We start from the raw sequence: 8,348 nt of genomic DNA, 5'->3' as shown, positions 1-8,348 counted from the left end.
ACCTCCAAAAGTGGGCATAACCTCCAAAACGGGAAGGGGTCTCCATGTGCAAAGCTTCATTGACGCCATGTGCCTGTCTGTCAATGGGAAGAAACCACAGCCTATTTTGGAGCTCCCACCTTGTTTTGGAGATCTCCAGGCTAAAGCTATACCCTTCTCACTCACGTCACGACTGACCAATCAGGTTCAAGCATTTCAAAGAACCGTGTAGTAAAAATTATTTATTGCATTCAATATTAAAAAGCGCTTGACAACAATGAATTACCTGCCAAATACCCGTAGACTCCAGCTTCACAAATACTAAGCATCCTCTGATTTCCAGGAATATGAACAACCACATAACGTCCCTCCATCCCGCGGCATTGGTAAGTGCCTGTGGCACCGGATGCAAGACTAGAAATTACCCTACATCTACAGACAGAGAGATCATGTATTATCAGTTTCTGTTAATCTTCAGTCACATTAATCAAAACAGTCAAAGAAATCCTCACATGGGGTTGCTATAAATGTCAAGGAAGGTCCCGACACGAATCACTGCCCCATTTATCCTCTCTCCAAAGGTCGGTCTGTTAGTGATGGTCACTCTGTTCACTCTGTATATCTTCATCAGATCCACTCTCCACCACGGGTTGGTCTCTGAGTTTGTGTGGGTCCAGCTGGCGAGCGAACCATCAAGAGCAAATTCAGGTACAGAGCTTTCGAAAGTTGATGACTGAGTAGTTTTGCCCCAAAGTGCTGCATTCTCTGGAAAATGTTTCAAGGGCAAAGACAAAAACTTTTTCAAAGAGAAAAGAAAGAAAAAAACAGAACAAATGTTGAAATAAAATAAAAGATTCTTACCTTCTTGTCCATTTGCCCTTTCCTCAATCAATAAAACCCCTGTGGAGTGAGTATCAGAGAACCAGGGGTCTCATTTATAAAGCAGTTCCAACGCAAAACAAACTTGACGGGAGAACGTGTGCACCTTTAAGCAAACTTTGAGCCGTACGTACGCACATTCTGGAGTCAAAAGTGATATGAATTGAGATAGTAGATGTGCTGCTTTCGATCACTTTTCCAGTGACACGCTTTTTAATGACAGCGAGGAGCGCTGGGAGCACAATAATTCCTCTTTAAACTAAACTGCAGATGTTATGACAAAATAATTTTTCGAGAATGATGATCAGTAATGCACACTTAACTTAGATATTATGGAAGACACTTCTGGATTCGGTGGTCAAACGGTCTGTTGTCCAGTTTAAATAGGTCAAATCATAATATCTTACTGTATAACCGCAGCTGCAGGAGGTGTTGATGTCGTGTGAAGGATCTTCAAACAATTACCATAATATTTGAGGAAAACGGTAAGATTTGCATGTTTTCTTTTTAAAATACTTTGTCAGTGACGCGCCGAGTCAGACAATTGTATTTACACTGCAATAAATAAGTAGTCCGATCTGTTTCCACTAAAAATAGCCTATAAACTTCCTAAAAGATATGTTTATGATATGTACAAAACTGTATAAATTTGATTTGAATTGTTTAAACTATTTAAATACTATCTGGCCAGTGGAAATGAATGAATCAACTCTATCCTAAAACCTTTATCTGAAGTATTTTATACAATTTTGTTTTTATGGATATTTTGATATATTTATTCTAAAACATGAAGAGGATATTGGATGATCTTTATCAATATAATGTGTGGCACAAATGGCATTTATAGTCCATATCTAATATTTTCCAATGTCTTGTACCTTTGACGGTGTTAACCGTGGTGTCACGTGGATGGGAATATGTATGTAAATGATATGCAGATGAGGTTATGTATAGTAAAATTAGGCGTTGTAAGCTCCATATATGGTTATTTTGGGGAGGAGACGGAGTGGAGATGCACGTACACACAATCTTCCGCTGACTGGGATTTATAAAGGGATTTTGCGCAGGTTCTGGCGTACGCATGGTTTTATAAATCTGATTTTTTTGTGCGTACGCAGAATCTAGATTTTGCGTGTACGTACAATTTTAGTAGGGATCCTACGCACAGTTTTATAAATGAGACCCCAGGTTTTGTTGAATAACATTTAGATTTGTATTTCTGTTTTAATTTACTTTGATACTGTCACTAACAAAATATCTTCTGAATGATAATGGAAACATAAAACATTGATCTGTATAATGCACACGTTGGAGGAAACTACTGACAATACTAATAATAAGCAACAAACAGATTTGAATTTACAGTCAGACAACAACATGTTTCTGTGAAATAAAACAGACTGTCAAACTATTTGCATGCACAAATGAGCATCTACTCAACATAAGATTTGATTAGTAAAGTAGATCTATAAAATAAACTGAGATCAGAGATCAGATCTAGAGATCAAGTGACAAAAAACCCTTCAAAAATGTATCAGTAAAAAAATAAAATATTTTAAATAAATGTTGTCTGTTCAAACAATCCTGAATAATAAAAAAAATGTATTGCGGTTTCCACAGAAATATGAAATATGAAGCAGCACAACTGTTTTCAATATTGATAATAATCATAAATGTTTCTTGAGCAACAAATCAGCATATTAGAATGCTTTCTGAAGGATCATGTGAAGATACAGCTGATAATTCAGCTTTTAAAACAGATATGTTTATATATATATATAAAAAAAAAAAAAAAAATATATATATATATATATATATATATATATATATATATATATATATATATATATATATATATATATATATATATATATAAATATATATTCACATTGAAAACAGCCATTTAAATTATGATAATATTTCTCTGTTTTTACTGTATTTTTGATCAAATTAATGCAGCCTTGGTGAGCAGAAGAGACTTTCAAAAACATGAAAAATCTTACCGATCCCAGAATTCTTAACACTATAATGTAAATGCTGAGAAACATGGGGTTAAAAAATGCCTTCATTATAGAAGAGTTAATGTATGAAACAGCAACTGATTGAGATTATTTAGGTTTGTTATGCAAGAAATTTCAATACTTTCCTTAATATGCTATAAATCCATGGTATATAGAGATGAGTGTAAACTAAACTACAAACAGAGCAACATTTCTGAACAAGAAAAACATTTCAGAAACCTCTAATATTAGTGTGAATCTAGTAAAATCGCAGATGTATGTTGTATTTACCCAGTAAGATCATCAGGCACTTGAAGAGCTCCATCATGTTCGATTAAAGGCATCAGTCTTTCTTTTAGGGATGAAGAGTGTGAGTTTTATACTTTTATGGAAGACAACCCATTTAAATGCACACCACATGATCAACTATGTCTCTCCTCCCTTCCATCTTCATCATCTCAACTATCTCTAATGGGTTTTCATTCATTAACACAGAGAATGAAGAAGTTTTAGTTAAATTTTAGTTAAAAAAAGCCTTTTTAAAAGACTCCAAGAAAAGTCATGACAGGTGATCATCATTATCACTGTTTTTGTCTGCACAGATTTTCAGGGTGTTTACTGCTGTGTACAAACGCCTTTAGTTGTACACAGACCAACAAAGTCAGCTGCAAAAACACAAACAAATAAGCTTCAAATAAGCTGTATGGAACACTGTCACTGACACACCCATTGCTTAAAGGGGATTGTGTAATTTCTATTGCTGCACGATAAAAACTGATTGGCTGAAAGTATCCCAATTTGGTTTGTTTTGCAACCCACTGATGGGTCAAATATGCACAAACCCACCAGTGGGTTATTTAAAGTATGTTAGATATGGGTTTTCACTGCAATGCCATAGAACAACCCGTTTGGTTTCCCAAAGAACCTTACAGTGATCAATTCTTAAGAGAGCCTTTTTTTTTTTTTTTTTTTTTTTTTTTGTATGAAGTACATTTTAATGATCTAAAGAATATTTTTCCACCATAAAGAACCTTTTGTGTAATTGAAAGATTCCATGGATGTTAAAGGTTCTTCATGGAACCATCAATGCCAAAAAAAAAAAAAAAAAAAAAATTCATTTTTTAGAGTGTAGTTCATTTTTACAAGACTACTAAACTATTTTTGCATCATACATTGGTTAATATTTCCAGAGTAATTTAAATCCTGAAAAAAAAAAAAAAAGGCAAAATACAGTAAATAACCACTGTGTTTACAGGACATGTTCTTTGTTTAGGATGAATACAGATTAAAGAATAATGGCTTTAGCATATTTAGTACAGCGCTTGTAAATGTAAACCATGTTACCTTTGATTTAAACTAGTTTAACAAACATTTGTATATATATAAACATTTAAAAGTACATTTTAATAAGGTTCTCATGCGTGCATTACTGAAATCTGAGCCATTGATGGGCTGATGTTCAGCGGGGGAACTGCAAAGTTCATACCTCAGACCGTCGCCTCACGTTTCTGATTGCTGCACAATGTTGTGACTGATTCTCTTATATTTGTGTGTACTGTGTAGTTTAACACTGTTGAATGCATGAAAGAATAAATGCACCACACTAACAAATACATTCTATCAAACAAATTAGAGACAGAAATCATTTTAACAGGCCAATTTATACACCAGAGAAGCCAGAGGCGTCAATGGGAATCCATCCATAATGTGTTTATATCCATTCAAAAGGTGACTATTTTTATGAATTTTCAACACTCAAACATTTAAATAAACGTAAATGCACTAAGCTCAGTTTCGGCTACAGTAGGGCCTCGTAACAAAATGTGGGGTCTCCGCTTGCACTTGAAAATAGCCCCACCCCCTCACCATCACACCAGAGTCAGAAATTAATGGGGGCTTGGAGCAAGAATGCCACAAACTATAAAAAAATATTTCTGTCTGAGTTCTTGATTTTAATTTTTATAAAGGATATAGGTAGTTAAGCAATACGACGTGAGGGCTCATAGGGCTCGCAGATGAGCTCATTGGGAAGTTTGAGAAAGTTGTCTCTCTCAGCTTCCCCGGGGCTGACGGGGATGACTGGATGACGATGATGTTCGTGTTTGACGTCATCGCGTCTGGCGCGGGGCTCCTCTGGCTGTTGTGTATGTGCGGAGCTGCTGTGTGTTTGGGACGCGCCTATCGGTGGGCTGCAGCTGCCGTGAGAGCGTGTTAAGAAAGGGGTCTATATTTTATGTGTTTAAAATAAGACCTTATTGTCCTGTATAGTTTTCTGAGCATGTAGTCAGAAACATTAGGGGTTTTTTTTGGGCAAACTGAAGTTGATAAGCTGACTAGTATATATTGTGCAGGCCACAAAATGGTCACCTCTTGGCCACCTGTTGTTTAGAGTAGCTTCTCATCTGCTGTTTTCTAGAGTAGTTTGATTTAGCACTCGTCACTTCAGTTATTATGTATGTTTAGGTCGGCCTTAATCGGCCGCCTGGCATTGTTTGCTTGTGAGCTTCACTTTCTTTCTCTTATCCATGAGATTTGGAGGTAAAACACAGGCTTCACTAGGCTTGTGGCCCTGTACGAAGGCCCATAGCTTAGCGGCCAGGCTAGAGCTAGGTTAGGTGTGTTATTTATTTATAACCCTATGTATACTATCCCTTGTCAGGTTGTATAGTTCCTAGTTCTGGCCTCCTCCCGAGGGAGTTGTCAGGCCATATGCCCATTATCCCCTTGTTTTGTAGGTGCAATTGTTGAGTTTAACAGCTAGGTTGTAGACTGTTTTTAGACTCTCTGATGCTGTTATCTCAGGTGGTAGGCCCTTATCTTTGCATAGATAAGTCATGCTGTGTGGCTAGGCCCACTTTCTAGAACTTTTATGCTATGGAAAATGTGTTCTTTTCTCTGAGCTACTTGTTTTCTTTTATCAAGTTTGAGTTGACGATGCTAATGTTTAGCATCCGTCCTCTATGGCTCAGTACAGATTTGAGAATCTGTAGGGAGAGAATTATTTTCCTCTTTGAAAACAGCATACATCAAAGCGTTGTGTTGCTTTGAAGTTCTAGACATTTGCCCTACATTATTTGTGAGCTTACTTATGCTGCCAACAGGTTAGCACCTGTTCCCATAATAGCAGGCTTTTTTCATGTAGCTGCTTTTGGAGACTTTTGTGACCTAATATTCCCCATTTGTAGGTTTATTGGTGTTACTGAGTGCATCACCTGTTGGATTGCATACTCAGGGTAGTATAGAACCACTTTTTGAGAAAAGCTGGTTTCTATTAGCTCCCTTTTCGTGATCTTGTTAACAGCTATATTGCATATAACTTTGATTGTAGGCTCTTATGGTTAATTAGCCTCCTTACAGTTAGCAATTGTATTTCTAACAAGTGCTGTTAGCTGATCATAGTTTGCTCACATAGTTTACAGTATTTCACGAGCTGAAGCCACGTGTCATTGGAATGGTAGGCCCCAACAGGCCTCCTTTCTAGTTCACATGGTGGCACAGTTTGTGTTTTATTCTGCAAACAGGCTGAACGCCACTTGTTGCTGAGATTATAGGCCCCGCGGGGCCTCCTTTTTTAGCTGACTTGTTGGCAGGATGCCTGGGAGTCCGAGGACCCATACCAGACAAACGGGCAGAATGCCACTTGTTGCTGAGATTGTAGGCCCTATAGGCTTCCTTTTTAGCTGGCATGCTGGCAGGATGCTTGTGAATCCAATACTACCATCAGCCATGCCCCACCTCTGTTGGGTAGGCCTTAAGCAGGCCTCTCTTGGAGTAGGTGGCATAATATGCACTCCTTTTAGAAACTAAATCTTTGAGTGCATGGCCTAATGGTTGGTATTGTTATGGTCACCACCATTTGCAGTTTAACTATATGTCCTGCTCTTAGCAAGATAGGTGTTCAAGGTGGCCCTCACAAGCCACCATTGTCCGTCCATGATTATGTGCCCACAGTATGGTCTACTTGTTAGGTTGAGCTTTGTACTTCCCTGTTAGTGTTGTTTGTGTAATAGTGCTTAGCTTCCTAAGCTGATCATGGGTTGTAGGCTTCCATGAGGCCTCCTCCTGAGGTTCAGCCCTAGGCTGGTTTGTGCTCCCCTGTATCAGGGTTTCTAGCGCACAGTCTGTGTTTTTAGTCTACAGTTGCTGAAAGCCACTTGTCACTGAGATTGTAGGCCCCACTAGGCCTCCTTTTTAGTTGATCTGTTGGCAGGATGCTTTGGAAAAGACCTGACCACCTTAAAAAGGCCACGCCCCACCTCGACGGATAGGCCCTAATCAGGCCTGTTCACGTTGGGTGGCAGTGTTGTATGTATTTCTTCTGAGGAAGTTTCAATACTTAATACATGGCTTTTGGGTGGACTGGTTATGGCAGCCACTTTCTGATGCCATATGTTTACTAAGGTAGGCCTCTTCTCGGCCTCTGGTGTAGCATTTGGAGTTCAGCTGCGTACTCTTCTCGCTGTGAGAATTTATGGTGCTTTTCTGAGTACTTTGAGTGGCTAGCCCCTCAGGGTGTATGCTGTGGTGAAACCTTACTGAGGTTTGGTTTGAACTGCATCCGTCTCCCTGAGCCTGATCTTACACTAGTTGAGCTAATAGCCACCTAGATGTCTAAGGTGGATCTATTCAATGCTCCTAGAGATGGCCACTGGACTATATGTCTAAAGGACCATATGTCTAAAGGTTGCTAGGCCCTATGGGCCGCCTTTTTCAACATAGTGGTATATGTTGACGTGTATTTCTCTCTGAGAACCTTTTATATACACTTCTAATTGGCCAGGTGCCCAGATGATATTTAACCTCCTTGGTGTCGGTTATTTATCGTTCTTCGGTGCCACGAGCTGATGCCCACGTGTCTGTTGAGGTGATAGGCCCGCATGGGCCTTCCTCGACTATGTGTTGGCGTATGTTGTACTCCCCTTGCTTGAAAGAGTAAAAAGGTGCTTTTACTGAGTACACTGCTCGTTGGATTGTGTTGGGTAGATTATCATGCGGGCGCTTTGCAGCCTCTTATGCTGCCGTTGAAGTTGCCTGTCTGCTGCAGCCAGACAGGTGTTCAGGGTGTTCAGGGTGGCCCCTCCAGGCCACTTTCTGAATATACTTCTGTATCATATTCAGTTACTATCATGCTGTAGGCCCTCTTGGCCTCCATGAGTATGTGCCCATTGCATGGTCTACCTGTTAGGTGAGCTTTGTACTTCCCCTTTGGGGATATGTGATAATAGTGCTTAGCTCTCTAAGCTGATCATGGTTGTAGGCCCTTATCAGGCCTCCTCCTAAGATTCAGCCCTAGGCTGGTTTGTGCTCCCCTTTATGAACAGGTGTTTAGCTCACAGCCTCCTAGGATGAGTGGATCAATACGAGGGTTCATAGCACTCAGCTGAGTTCTGCTCTCCAGGATGCCCGTCTCTACGCGTGGGTCTGAGTTGTTCCTGCCTTTCTGCAGTCACTCTTACCTGCTCTCTTCTACGAAGAATGTGTTATGGAGAT

The sequence above is a fragment of the Chanodichthys erythropterus genome, chromosome 11, assembly GCF_024489055.1.
Source record: "Chanodichthys erythropterus isolate Z2021 chromosome 11, ASM2448905v1, whole genome shotgun sequence".
NCBI classification, from domain to species: domain Eukaryota; kingdom Metazoa; phylum Chordata; class Actinopteri; order Cypriniformes; family Xenocyprididae; genus Chanodichthys; species Chanodichthys erythropterus.
This window is presented reverse-complemented; position numbering follows the sequence as displayed.